The following is a 14,808-nucleotide window of genomic DNA, read 5'->3' as shown; positions in this document are numbered from 1 at the left end:
CATGATTTCATCAGTTTAAAGATGACCTCTTAACATCTATGCAGATTTTGTAATTTATTTTTTATGCTTAGTGAACTTACTTAATACAGGGGCAACAGTTCATGCTGAGTGTTTTGTACATAATTTATGTCCAATACTAAAACCCTATGTACTGCTTTAAGGAATTAAAAATTCACTGCAGCCTAGGGGATATGCTAATGTAAAACTCCTGGCCTGCCTGTTTCACTTGATGTGAACTGCCTATGGTTTTCCACCCTCGACATTTTGCCAGCAATATATTAAAAAAAAAGTTACAGAATACATCCATGAGCAATAAAGCAGTAATAAAAGCTGCCTTCCTGGGAGCATTCACATCTCCGACGACAATAATTATCCACCAAAGCTTGGATCAGATATTCCTTTTGCACATTATTATCCCCAAAGCAGTGCTATCTCCAAGACTTGTACAACATCAAAGGTTGTGGCTACAGGGATGTGTAGCGACACTGTCCAATTTTATTGCACTCCATCATGTCAAGTTAACAATACACTGAGAGTTCTGTTGTATTTTGTCTTCTTTGTCTACACTTGGCTAAGATGACATAAACCTACTGTTATGATGCACAGAGTCATCCTAAGGGTATTCCATTCTATTCTGAGAAATTAATACTATGAAATACATCAATTCATATTCACTGTTGTTGGCCTTCCTACCTTTGCACAATTACATACTTTAGTGGTTTAGATGCTTTCAGGTTAGTAGAATCTTTTTTCACAAGAACTTGCAGCTTTGGGGTATTATTTTACAGATTGTGCGCTTTATACACTTTGGTTTTCAGCAGCTTTCAGGTGTAAATATGAAATGATGATGTGATGTAACAAAATGGTGAGTTAAAAGACACAAAAACCCCACATACAGAGTCAAGACAGGGCAGTGTGAGTTATATAAAGGAGTTGTACTTGCATCACTGAGGGTCAAGAGCAGGCACTGGCACACATCAATGTGCATGTATTGAAAGCACCATTTCTGTCATGGGATGACTATTATAAAGAAGAGCCAATAGGGCTGGGCATTTGTTTGAAACTCATTAGTATTGCACTACTTCAGATGTATGCAAACATCATCCCTCCATCACCTAGATGGTACTTTCTTTTCATACAATCTCCATTTTCTGGGCCTCCACAAGGGAGACCCATCATGGAGAACTTCCCAGATTGAGACATGGTTATGTCACAGACCTGGCATAGAAGCAGAGAGGTGAAATGGCAGATCTTGTAAGCAGGCTGGAGTAGCAGCAATAAAAGACATGGGAAACAAGCTGGGTTCCATGTAGCTATTTTGGTTGCATTAAAAAGATTGTTTTGTAGCAGAAGCTGGAGGAGACCTACTGCTGCTCTAAACCCTGCTGTGGCTAGACAGATGAGGATCAGAGTACTGATGTTAAATCTCTGGTTTGCATGGCTTGCCTTCTGCCAAGAGGTGCTTAGGATTGCTTGCTCCCCAAAAACCCAGAAGTATCAATTCAGTACCACAGAGCCAGCTTTTGTCTCCTGAGGTGAGACAAGTAATGGATCCAAGAAAACTGCAAGGGAATTTCAGGAAGCCGGAGCATCATTACTGGTGTTGTAGATTCTTATGAAAGTCTGCAAGAGATTTTTAAGGTTTAAAGTAAGCTTCCTGTTTTACATGCAAATAAAATAAACCAAACATGAAATGAAAAAGTGATTTCCTTATGGACACGGCTTCTCCTGAAACCACACAGGTGTTTTGATCAAACAGAGCCTTGAGAAATCATGTTGTATTATGTACAACTTCTCCAGCAGACCCCAAACTTCCTTTGGCAGCCTCTCTGCCAGGTGCTTACCAAACCAAATACATCTTTACTTCATTCAGTCTCACATTCAGTCCCTCACATTAAGGGTACAAGGCTTAAGAAATACATAAATCTAGACTGTAAGTGGCTGGAAGCAAGTCCAACACGCTTGGTACTATGTCTCATAGTATTATGTACATAGAAAAGCTGCCATCCTGTGCAGGGTTAAAATAATACTGTCTTGTTTGCCAGGGAAACTGTTTGCTTGCTTTTCTGAAGGGAAGCACACTAGATGAAATTGTTGTAAACTGCATCAAAATATATTTCAGCAAAGAGTTACATTGCATTGAATTATTTGCTGTGACTTTAATGACACATGTGCTAATCAGATTTTTTCAATTTTTTACTAACTACAGTACTTTTATTTTTCAGAATCTGATTTTTTTTCTTTGGCAGTGATAAGGTCAACCTGACCCAATGCATGGCTTTGGTCTAGCCTTGGCAGCTTGCAGCCACTGCAGAAAGGAAGATGCAGCCTCTATACCTTTGTTTTAAAGTTTCTGTGATGCTGGTGATCTGGCAGTAAGAAGACAGATCCAGGTCTTGTTTTATACAATGGGGAAATTTTGTGAGGTCCCTTGAAGGCAATGATGAAACAGGATGATATTCCTCTGCCATTACACCCCACCAAAGACCAAAGAAGATCAGAATCTGTCCTGTGTGTTTAGGAAGAACTCCCCCTGAAAATTAATTAAGACCTAGGGTTTTAAAATGCCACTAAAATAAATATATTTAAGAGATAAAAGGGGAAAATGACTTTGAGGTTACAGTCAACACTTCAGTTAACACAATTCTGTTTATTTTTCTTACAGGAAGCTGGAGGCATCAGATTTCAACACATCACACACCTGCATCTTCAGGGTTTGTTTGCTTTCTATCTTATGGCTGCATTCAGTAGACAGCAGTAACACTAAGAGCACTATACTGTCTAAGCTAAATAGAATGAAAATCCACATCTGAGTTTCTAAACTTTAAATAAACATTAGAGACCATGAGGGTAATCTGGGATATTGCAAATAGCCTGTATTTATGCCCTCGGTTTGCACATAAATTGCATTAGTCAACACCGAGGCACGATCAGTAAAGTGCTGATGTTCATCATCGGGCTGCAGCTGCTGACAGTCAAGTTGCCACCTTTAGGTCTGCATACTCCTACTTTGAGATGGGATTTTTTCTTTTCAGGGCACAAAGATTATCAGCAAAACACTAATAGATTTTTGTTTCTCTTCAAATTGCTTATATATGAGGTTTGACCTCCTGAAGCCAGTAAAAGGACTTCGTTTTTATGAAGCTTTAAATCTGCCCATCAAATACACGAAGGCTTTGTAACAGGAGGGCAGAGCAGAAAAGGTTCACACATTTGGACATCTTCACAACCATATGTGAGCACTTATGCAGGGGCTGAAATGAATTGAAAAACATTAAAACCAGATGAAAAAAAGAAGGTGCTGTTAAAAATCAGGCTTTAAGACTGTAAAAAACTTTTCAGGTATGGGAGTTTCCAGGAAGATACACAGAAAGCTTCTCCTGATGGGAATTCTGGGTTTTTTTCCCTCTATTCTTTAAGATGGGGGGGTTATAAGTGATCCTTTAGAAGGGAAAGGTTTGTTTTCCTGGCAGGAAGCGCAGGAGAGGAAGTCCTCTAACACCTATAAAGTTCAGGGATTAGTGGGGCAAAGCAGCTCAAAACCCACCCTGGCCTCCCCCTTGTTGCCATCATGGTTTTCCTCGGAGACATGCTACTACCAGCAGCTAATGGCTTGGAACAGGAGCTGGCATTTCTGTCAGTTATGAGAGGTGCTGTAGGAGTTTTCTGCTGCTCCTCCCCTAAAATATCCCTCTGCTTTGTGGAGCTCCTACAGTAACACAGAGGTGAACTTCAAGAGTAGAATTGTTGATTTTTTTTCCTATATGAACTTACCATGACTTGCACAAAAGATATTATCACTTTCCAAGCTGAAGAACAAAGGACAGAAGAGCAATAGCTGCAGAGGAAACATGCAGCTCATTTTCTTACATTTCAGTTTGAAAACACACCAGATAGGGATAAGTTACTTCAGACACAGTCATTTCTTGGTCTTCTCACTACAGACAAAGAGTATGGCAGCATTGTTCTGAAATTTGGCAGGGGAGTTGTGCCAAATTGTGCTCTCCAAATAGAGAGTAGCAATGTTCAAGTTTGAAGATTTTAGGTTCCTTAGAAAGACGGAGTGACTACCTGTGTACGACTTCCTGTAAAACTGAAATGCTTGAAAGACTTATATTGTCTGTCTCTCTTTTCCTCTCTCTTTCTCTTTGCTTCTGCTTGTCTAAGTCTTTATTTTACATTTTGCAATTTCATGGCTAGAATTTAGCATTTATTTTCCAGATGATCTCCCTTTAATAGGAAGCATACTTCTCCACCCCCACCACAAACTTTGTTGTGATGAAACATCTACTGTGAACTCAAACCTGGATATTTGTTGCCAGTACCACCTGTTATTACCAAGAAAACAGGAAAGATTCCAGGTGAGATATGTCAGATTCCAGCATTATGTTTTAGGCACTGATATTTTGTTGAAGATGCTCAAGATAAAAGCTTGAAGAGGATTGTTTATCTAAACAAGAAATGCTTGGCAATATTCAAGTGCAGGATTTGGTTTCAGTCATATCCACTTAAAAACTGTGAGTTTTATGTTGTAATAGAAAGAATGAAAATAGTCTGATGCTTCTTTTACCTCTCCTCTTTAAGATTTCACCTATGGCAAAAGAGTAAAACAAACATTCTGAATTGTTTCTTATGTGTTCTATGGTTTCTTAAATTTCCCATGTTGGTAGTTAGCTGAGTGGTCACGTGGGAAGATGTGGAAAAAAAGTAAATGAGAACAACCTGGAGGAGGAGGATGTTAAAAACACTCAAACGTGTACAGAAGGGCATTTTTTATTGTTGCTTCTAAAACTGCTTGATTACCACTTGATTATTAGTATTTTGTTTTTATCCCTAGATTACCTGAATGTTTTAGTACCATCAATGATGGATGATACGTTTCTGAATCCCTTTTTCCTCTGCTTGGTGGTGAAGTTCAGGCACTCTGTACAAAGGTTATGCCCAGTTAAAACAGCCTGTTAATTATTTATGGGACAGCAAGAAGACCAAGGGGACTTTCACTTGTCCTTCTGGAAAATGAATGAAAGCATTACAGTCTATTTAACATCATGAAAAACAATATTCACAGATGACCTTTCAGAATCATTGCCAAGTTGGATTTATGGCCATCATGTACTCTCATCAAGGAAGGATATCAAATAGAATGTTAAAGTTAAACCAGCACTTCAAATGGCAGCAGCATCCTGAGGTTTGATAATAATAAAATCTCTTCATTTTCCTCTCTTTTATTTAGTGAGTGAATGTCTTCCATAGACCAGATCTGACAGCTAATGAGTTGTTTTTTTAAAGTTCTGGGATCCTACCAAATGCTTTGGGTATGTGCTGTGATATGACATGACAATAACGGCTGAGATATTGCTGCCTCTGTTGAAAGGGTCAAAACATCTGTATTTGGAGAAGAGCTTGGGCGCTCCGTTCCTTATGCCACACAGTATCTGAAACCAAAGCTGCATATTGAAAGACTTAAAGCTTTTTCAGTAGTGCTTAGACAACTGATACAAAAACATATTTGCATGCTACCATCACCTCCTGGGGATAAAAATTTTAAAACAAAAATACATAAAACTTGGGGTTTTATTAGCAAAGGAAGAAAAACAGCTTAACTGTCTTTTATAACAGCAAATGACACAGTGTAGATACAGTTTCAATCCTGATCCTTAGGAGGGTTTGAAAAGACACGTACATCCATCAGAATGGTGACTGTAGGCAAAAATAATAAGCTAAGCTAAGCACTGTCAGTGAACAAAGCAGCAGCATGTAGGGCATATGCAGCTATGAAGCTGCAGGTAGAGTAATGAGAAACAGAAGCTAACTGCACATCTCAGACGTGAAGCAAAAGAGACGTGTTTCAAGCAGATTATTCTTTGTTTCAAAATTGTTAGTTACATTGAACTAATTATAATTGATTGCTTATCTATAAAACAATTACAATAATTAGTGGTATATACTTAGTTCTTGTGTAAATGACTGCACAACAGCATGGCTGCAACCTTTCCATGTTACACAAGTGCCAGTGCCATAAGCTGCTGCACAGCTGCAACTGTCACTGCTGCTGCTAGCCACCTCCTTCCCAGCTTGTTACCCTAACCCTCTACTGCATCGCCACCTGCCTCTAACTGCCCAGTCCCGTTTACCTTGTCGGAAAGGACTGCAAAACCTCAACATGTGTCTTCTCAGTAGAACCAGAGCCCTGACCAGCTCCAAAAATTCTGGTTTGCACAGCCTGATGCTGTAATAGCAATGGATGTATATCTATCAATAACAAATATTTGTAAAGCTCAAGGGATTGTCAATTCAGCAGATTTTTTTCTCTCTTCTTCCTATTGAGTAGTTTCAAGACCCTGACGCCTTCTGCAAAGGCAGTGTTTATTGAACTCCTAGTCAGAAGGTGCTTTACGAGGATAGAATTACAAGATTTTGCTTCAAGGCAACAGAACATCTATTCCTGTACGCCATTCACAGCTCAGAAGCTAGAACAACTGTATATCCTCCCATAACTCATTAGCAGTAAGGAAATTGTAGGATTAAGTGTGGTGTAATCTTCTCCTTCCTCTACTTATTTTTTAAATCCTTGAACTCTGTAGTCTGTGTGTAAATGAACTGGAGACTATTCACAAATCAAATATTAAATACTCTGATATCCAAGATCACCTAAATCCTGAGAACAATGTTGGCTGCTTTCCAACTCAACAGCCCATAATGTGTTGGGTATTTTTTCCAGGTCACTTTCAGAGCTCTATTAAATTTGTTGTAGTCTGGTGGTATTCTGTAACTCAGTATTTCAAGCAGTCATCAGACATTTTTGAAAGAAATGCCATGAAGTTAAAAGATGTCTATTATTTTTTTCCTTATCATGAGCAGCATTTGTGGTCTACTCTTGAAGCCCTCCCACATTTATCCTCTCCCTTCCACTCATACTTGAAGAAACTGATACACCATGTCAAAAGCAGAGATTATGTTTGAGAAATAGGTTATCTGTCCAAATAGTTTCATGTGAGGTTTCACTTTGGTTCTGTGGAGTACTTGCTGACAAGGGACCAGATTCCTTGTTTCCTGCTGTTCAGCATTCAGCTGGACCATAAATGAAGCTCTTGACATTGCCTCTGCTGCTAAAATCTGCCTACATCCTCCCATCAAGTGACCTCTTCCTCAAGTCCTCATTTATCACTTTTGTATTCCACTTTGAAAGAAACTGAACTGCCAGGGAGCAAAGTGCCAGAAGAGAATCATTAGGAGAGTGTGCCTGGGGAGCAGATTATCCACACAGACCATCAAGTTTTGCCTATTCATTTTTATAGGCTCAGGACAAACCTTGATCAGAGTGCTTCTTTGCTATGCCCAACCCCTGAACTACAGCAGAAGCAATTCATAAAAGCAAACTTTTTTTTTTTTTTTTAACAGTCTGCTTGTTTGTTTTAGAGGGACCACCACTAAACGCAAATACTCCAGAGGCCACTCTTCTTCACAGCAAGTTTCTGCCTTGCTTATTCCAACCAGCATCCACAGCAATATTAAACACTATGTATTTTTGATCTGCCAGAGGTTGCTTCTAAAGAATGCTTGCTCTGTCTGAGCAGGAGCAGCCACTCTCCTGACTAGCAGATACATGCTTTTGATAATTAAATGCAGCTGTTCTCCTTTCATAGGATCATAGAATCAACCAGGTTGGAAGAGACCGCCAAGATCATCCATTCCAACCTATCACCCAGTGCTATCCAACCAACTAGACCATGGCATTAAGCTTTCTGCTCCTTCTTAAGCTTTTGAAGGAAACCTTGCTTATAGAGCTGTCAGTACCTTCAGCAGAGATGTAGAGCATGAGGGAACACCAACTGGGAAGATTACCTTTGAAAAGGACAGGTATTGTGTGCCTTCATTGTTAAATCACTGCAGAGAATGTAGGTGTGATGTCATAGCAAAGTGTAATGTCAACTACCAATATTTTAGAATCTAAACAGCTGGCTTTTCTTTAAAATATCTTCCACAAATCTCTCGGATGGAGATGTCAAATTATTTTGCTGGTGAGCTAATGTATATGAAAAAGACTTCTATAGGCATCTATAAACACCTCATCTATTACCTGTCAGTATGGCTGTCCTCATGGAGATGCCCAGCAAGCACAAGTAAGGGAGCTATCAGTTACAGGTCCTTGTGTCTGCAATGTTTTTTTCCATACAACCAGAAATTACTAATACAGCTGAGCTACAGAATACAGCCATAAAAAGAAAGAACTAAATAAACTTTAAAATTTAATTTAAAATATACTATTTGTTATTAGTAATGTTGGAATACCACACCTGAGTTTTCATAAGCCAATACTTATTTCAGCTTTGCAAGTTTTGGGAACATACTTTCACAAAAGAAGATAGATTTTCTGTAAGTACAAATTAATATACTGTGTCAGCTACTGGAAAACACAAAATTAGTATCACAGTTAAGTTCCAGAAGAAGCAATGACTACAGTAACCAGATTTCAATAAATCAGTAGCTACACTCAGATTGTGCAGTTCTTCAGAGATATGCCAATCAGCGAGTGACAAGGGCAGTGCAGGAACTTCTTTAAATGGATCTTATATTAAACAGATAGTTTCACTCTCTCGATCTACAAACACAGAATCCAATACTTAAAGCTCAAGGCAGAAGCCCAGATCAAATCTCATTGTAGCAGCAGTATACAAAGCAGCAGAGAATAAGCAGCCAGAAGCATGCTGACCATGCATTGAGAAGAAGGCATTTGAAAGCCTCTGTTCACCCTTGTTTCAGCCAGGGGTACAGTTCTCACTGTATGCATAATGCAAAAATAGCTCTTGAGGATTGTGTCAAGCACCCACGCTGAGAGTTTTAAATAAAGAAAGCTGATGTGCCAGAGATTAACTGCACTGTAAGCATGTCTGCAGTGCTCTGTGGAGTGAGGTGCTGTGTTTGAAAACGCAGGCGAGGGGGAATCATTATTGCTACAAAATGACACATCATACAATCTAGGGAACCAGAATGCCTGGAGTTTTGTAACACGGAGGTAGGTCTGGCTCAGACACATCTTCACCACATCATACAGGCTTTAGCTGCTGTTCACATACAAGGTGTGCCCATAGCACTAAGGAAAGATTTGTCCAGAGATAGTTACTGACAGCTTTACTAGGCTAAAATCAGCCAGGCTGCCGCAGAGTTTTGCCTCCTGAATCTGCAAACAGACTCTTCTGTTATTAGAAGTCCTGGGAGAATTAAGGCAGCTTCTGGAGTATGAGGAGCTTTCACAGCATCTGCCCTCGTGTTTTTACAGACATCACTGAAACCGCATAGTGCTAGGTGAGGATAGATCTGAGCTCCTGAACGCTAACCTATGGTAAGAGAAGGAGAATCTATGAATGCAGCAGCCTCTGCTAAAACAAATGTTCTCAGAGGCTGAGAAGGATGCCAAATTGCAGAACCTGAAATTTCTTGAGGGGAAATAAACTTTTTTTTTCACCTTTCTTTTTTTTTTTTTTTTTTTTTTAAAAAACCATCCCGAATCTTTTGACTACAGCAGCAAAGCTATCTACAGGAAAAAAATACATCACTAGTTCCCTCATGTTACACTTTGGCCTAAACCTTGACTGGAGTTACTGCATTCTGACTTTAAGCATTTCTGCTGCATGTGGTGATTTATTTATATTTTTGTTGTTTCTGTTGACATTTTATGTTCAGACGTTTTTTGAAGTACTTAATATAAAATAAAGTCACATGAAGATAACTTTGGAGCAGTGCAGTATTGTAAAACCACATGTTTACAGTAAGACAGCACAAGCTTTGAAACTGAAGTTAAGTTCACTGTGAAACTAGGAAAGAAGTCAGAAAGATTTCTGAGCTCATGAGTTTGATTTTTCCCAAGTTGGTCCAAAAGTATTTTGTCATCAAAAATTACTTAAATCTCAATTTTCCCCAGTAAGTCAGTAAAGACACTTCATGTGTGCTTCTCTCAGGAGAAGTGGAATCAGGACCTCTGTTCCCACTTTTAGGTTTAGGCAATGGAAAATCACAAAAGCTGAAGAAATTGAGCCATATGGAGGAGTGCAGCCATCTAAGGCTGAGGATTTTTGTTTATTCACTCAAAATGGGGGTGGTTGTTTTTCTGTTTTGTTTTGGTCTGGGTTTTAGGGGTTTTTTTTGCAGCTGTCCTGGATTTCTTTATGCTTTGACTTTGTATCCTTTTGCAAGAGATTTTTGTAAACGAGAGGAGACTTTATTTAGTCTCCCTACTGCCTGCATTAAAAGTACAACAAACAGTATCCTATCAACTCTGAAGTGATACGGAACAGTGTTTTCCCTCCTTATATTTTTGGCAGATTTGTGTTGTGTTTTGGTGGTAGGAAAATGACCAAAGAATGGTAAAACAAAACCATCATTAATTGGTAATCAGATCTTTTATGAAAAAATAGACTAAGCCAGCGTTCTCTGAAGGTTTCATATGCTTTAATTCTATCTTTGTAAAGTTGTAGCAGTTTCATTAGAGACAGGTAAGAAAAGTTAGGCAGGTATTAGCTTCAAAGATGCCCCACATGCTGATTAAATAATAAAAGGCGTATTTAGTGTGCAACTTGCCTCGTTTTTAGTCGCGGTTGTCCTGTTCATCCAGCCCAGAGCCCAGTGACTGGAGGGTTGCCCTGTGTTTTCTGTTCTGTCCACCTGGGGGCATCAGTCCGTAGCCGTGCTCTGTGATTTTGGCTTTTACATTAAGTCAGAAAAACTATATTTGAACTATATTTGTTGCAGAAAGTTTTCCAACTTCACTTCAACATAAAAGAACATCACAAAGAACTGACTCAGAAATAAATTGCTGCCTACATAATAAATATCCAGGAAGGAAAAAAAAAGGTTGATAAATGAGAGTCTGGGGAGTTACTAAGTGAGGTCCCTGCACACAATTTATGGTCATGCTCTCTTGGACTTCAGAATGATTAATATAGCTAATTCTCAGTAGAATAAGAGCTGTTTTAGCCCAAGAGAGAACTGTATGCTATTGTTTATAGAAGCAGATAACATCAAAGTGTCCCACTGCTTGTGTTAAGCAAATAGAGAATTCTGGGTCAGTGCAAATTAATCCTAAAGGAGCAAGGAAAAGTTCTTAATGACTATTAGATCAGTGTGTTATCACTTTTCATGCAACTGAAAATGCTAGAACTGTTAATGAGAATTACAAATGACCTCACTCACCACAGCATGCTGGCTGCTGTCTATCAGCATGGGTTCTATTAAGTCGTCTGATGATATGTACATGTGATGTCTGCTAATGAGAGGAAGAATATTTAGGTAATTTGCTGAGAGATTTGAGCTGTTTCAAAATAGGTTCTTTGCAAGAACTATGAAGAAAATTTTACACTGCAATTAACTGAATGGACTGAAAGTCCTAAACGGTTATCCTTTATTGATACAACAAAACCTGGTTTACAGAAATCAATTATTTTAATTTACACATGAAGCAACTGTCGGGGGAGGGGGGGGAAGTCTTGTAGATTGCATCTACTAAGCTTTGTCTAGAAGGAATAGGTTGCATTTCACAGACTGACAGTACCACAAAATGAACTACTAATTGCCCTAGAAGCATCATCTGGTTTCCCTAAAGTGCAAGCTCACAGCTAGACCACAAGAAGGTCTAGAAAATAAACCTCCTTTATTTATTTTTAGGGGATGATTCACGGTTTATTGATAAAGATGTGTGCACCTCTGAACATTCCCAAACACGTTTTAATTCTGTTCTAGTTGCTCTGACATGAGCTGTGTACCAGGTCACGGGATGGAGCAGGACTGTTGACAGGACAGGAACGGGAATAGGCCATGGGCTCATTAACTGTGCTGGTGGAACAGAAGGGCAAAAGTCTCCTCAACTCCTGTTGGCAGTTCTGCGCCTGATTACAAGTCATCATAAAACAGTATGAATGCGCAGTCTACGGGTGGTTTAACTTACTATAATCACTGTACAATTACTCATCTCTCAAATTTGTCTTGAGATAAAATGTCTTGTCAAGAAACTGTTTATATTATTATTAGGTCTACTGATACATTGTTCTCTGGTGCAGTTGTCACTCAGCAAAGTTTGTGCCTACATTTCGATATTTCTCAGATATTTGGACATGAAATCAAACACTTCAGAATGCAATAACAGCAAAAATAGCTTTAACTTACATCTTTCATTTCTACTGCTTCATGTCTGAAGTACAACTTTGCAGATCTGAAATACTCATGTGTAATATGTGCAATGCATACTTGTGTAGGACACCAGCTCTTTTTTTTCCCTCACATACTCCTACATGAGAGAGTTCTTTGCTTAGGATGTGCAACAGAGTAGAGTTACATCAGTCTTGCTTTCTTCTAGCATCAAACTTCCCTGAAGACCTCAAGATCTTTTCATAAATATCCAGGTGAGGAGTAATGCAGCTCTCCAGGTATACTGCCTGGAGTAAACAAGCCAACTCTTTAACAACACACAGAGGGGCTGCAGATATTTGCCCTGCAAAAAAAAACTATGGCTGGTGAGAAAAAACACTAGTTTCCAAAATCATTATCCTTCCAAATGAGAGTTTATCAGGAAGGAAAAACAATCTTCCCCCTCCAAATAAAAAAATGCATCTTCTCTTCCCTAACTAAGCCTTTCTCACTTAGTTTGAGGAATGTAAGCACCTTCCCCTTCCACTCGTAGTAAATAAAAAGGCCTGACCAGGAGGGAGGTTATCTGGAATTGCTTAGGTAAAATTTGCACAGCCTGTGGCCTTTGTGCTAGGGAAAATTACCATAGGTGGCTTTCATCCCCACTGCCCCACCATTGCTTAACCAAACAATTCAGGAGTCTGTCCCTCCTGGCCTTTAATCTGCCTTGATGTGTCTCTCTGAACTCCTTCCAGTATGTCTACATATTCTGCTGGTGTGTTTCTGGAACTAAACACAACGTAGTGAGTGCAAAACAGAGCTACAGTGCAATGGGCACACATCAAAAAAACCCACCTGTGTCTTTGGACTCGGGTGCCCATGGTTTAGCAGAGTTCATTTACAAAGTTTGCCACTGACAAGGAAAAAGAAGCTAGTTTTCATTTGCAGGTACACTTCTGGAGTCTTCCACCTCCACTCTAATACCTAGGAACAAAAGGAGTGAAAGGAAAACTATTGAAAAACTGCTTATGTTTTGGCTCTGATGCCTCCCAAAAGACCATGCACAGACCCATCAAAATGCTCTGCAGACCTCATTGGTGCCTGGCTTGTCCAGTTCACCCTTTCCTAGCATCATATGAGTAATATGCTGTGCAACTGGCCACTCTGACAGCTTTCATGATGCCAAAGTTTATGACAACTGTAAATCTATTAAGGCACAATTTGCACTTAATAAAATGAAATGGCAAGCAGTTAAATGAAAGCTCAGTCCTAAACTAGTCAACGTCTTGCAGCAAAAGCCATTGAGCCTACTGCTGCTACTGCTGTCTGCCTTTGAGAAATTCAATCATGCTGATTTAGGAAACCTGGAGAGAGCTGGCAATTGCTTCCTTTGGTTTGTAATTGCCCCATAGACCACTCGATCACGTGTGGATGAAACAAAGCTTGTGCTGTGGAGTCCCAGAAGGGCAGGTACGAGCTTATCAAATGCTTCCTGCCCACCGAGCAGAGCTGGGAGCTCATCCCAGTGCCTCTGAGCAGCCCTGCTGTCAAAGCGAGGAGCCGAGAGGCCTTCCTGCTTGCCTTGATTTTATTACAGTAGAGGCTGCATAAACCAATTGCTCAAGAGTGGGATTTGAAGCAGAGAATGAAGGTCTTTCTGCCAGAGAAGGCAAGCAGGCACCAAGACACCCACCAGCACAAAGGACTGTTTGATGCCACCTTGCCAAGAAAAGATAACACTGGAAGCTGAACAAGAGGACCAAGGATTTACTGGCGCCTGTAAAACAAATTTTTCTGTCAGCTTTAAAATGTCATTCTTTATAGCCCCAGCTCTGTCTGCACTCCACATTGCAGTGTTTCTGGGTGACCAAGTGGATGGCCCTGTTTCACAGATGAATAGCCTGGTCAGAAACCATATGCCCAGTATCATTAACTCAAAGAAAAAAAAAGCAGCCTGGCCAAGGGAACCACTGAGAACTTGAAAACCTGATCCACCATGCTAATTGGTTTGGAATATTAGCCTTTAGTTGAGATTTTACATCCGTTTCCCCCCGAATATAAGCAATTTACCTAACAGCTCTGGCACTATTTGTGACCATGCAAAGCTCGATGCTCTGCCCCCAGCTCCTAGCTTGTGATTTCTGGAACACAGGAGAATGCATTACTTAAAATAGAGTTAAAAGGGCTAGCTGCTCCTCAGAGGGCATCTCTGGGAACTTATCTTACCCCCTTCTGAAACATTCGTTGGGGAGAATCCTGATGAGGATTTTTAATTCACAGAAAGCGCTTAGTGCTGACTAATGCATGCCAATTAAGTTCAGCCCATGGAATCAACAGTTTCCTGTTACCTGTTCCTTCAGGTAGAACAGCGGCTGATACCCCTGCCCTTTCCCAGGCTTCTGTGCAGGGACCCTTCCTGCCTGAAAACAGTAGGGACACCTGTTTTCCAAGCACAGAAGGCCAGCACCTGAAATCCTAGGAATGGGCCTGCTATTGAGAAAACAGTGCTTGATAAGGCAGCCACTGTGATAGGCAGCGGAAATTTGATGATGAAAGGAGATGCCTAATAGATTAATCTTGTGTGATTTGCCAAAACACAGGGCTTTCTGGAAGATTATCTACACTCGCAATAGGAAACCCTTTGTTTTGTCAAAGTCCCCACTTACCATGGTATTCTTTATCTCAACA

General features: G+C 39.9%; 1 long non-coding RNA gene across 1 annotated transcript; it reads right to left on the bottom strand.

The window, feature by feature from the left end:
• Positions 1 to 12,183: 12,183 nt before the first annotated feature.
• Positions 12,184 to 13,466, bottom strand: LOC135189809 (uncharacterized). Its single transcript, XR_010308322.1, has 3 exons — positions 13,211 to 13,466; positions 12,976 to 13,104; positions 12,184 to 12,484 (listed from the first exon to the last, which is right to left on the bottom strand). It is a non-coding gene; the product is annotated as an uncharacterized LOC135189809 (long non-coding RNA).
• Between the last annotated feature and the right edge of the window lie 1,342 nt (positions 13,467 to 14,808).

The sequence above is a fragment of the Pogoniulus pusillus genome, chromosome 34, assembly GCF_015220805.1.
Source record: "Pogoniulus pusillus isolate bPogPus1 chromosome 34, bPogPus1.pri, whole genome shotgun sequence".
Taxonomy (NCBI): Eukaryota; Metazoa; Chordata; class Aves; order Piciformes; family Lybiidae; genus Pogoniulus; species Pogoniulus pusillus.
This window is presented reverse-complemented; position numbering and strand designations above follow the sequence as displayed.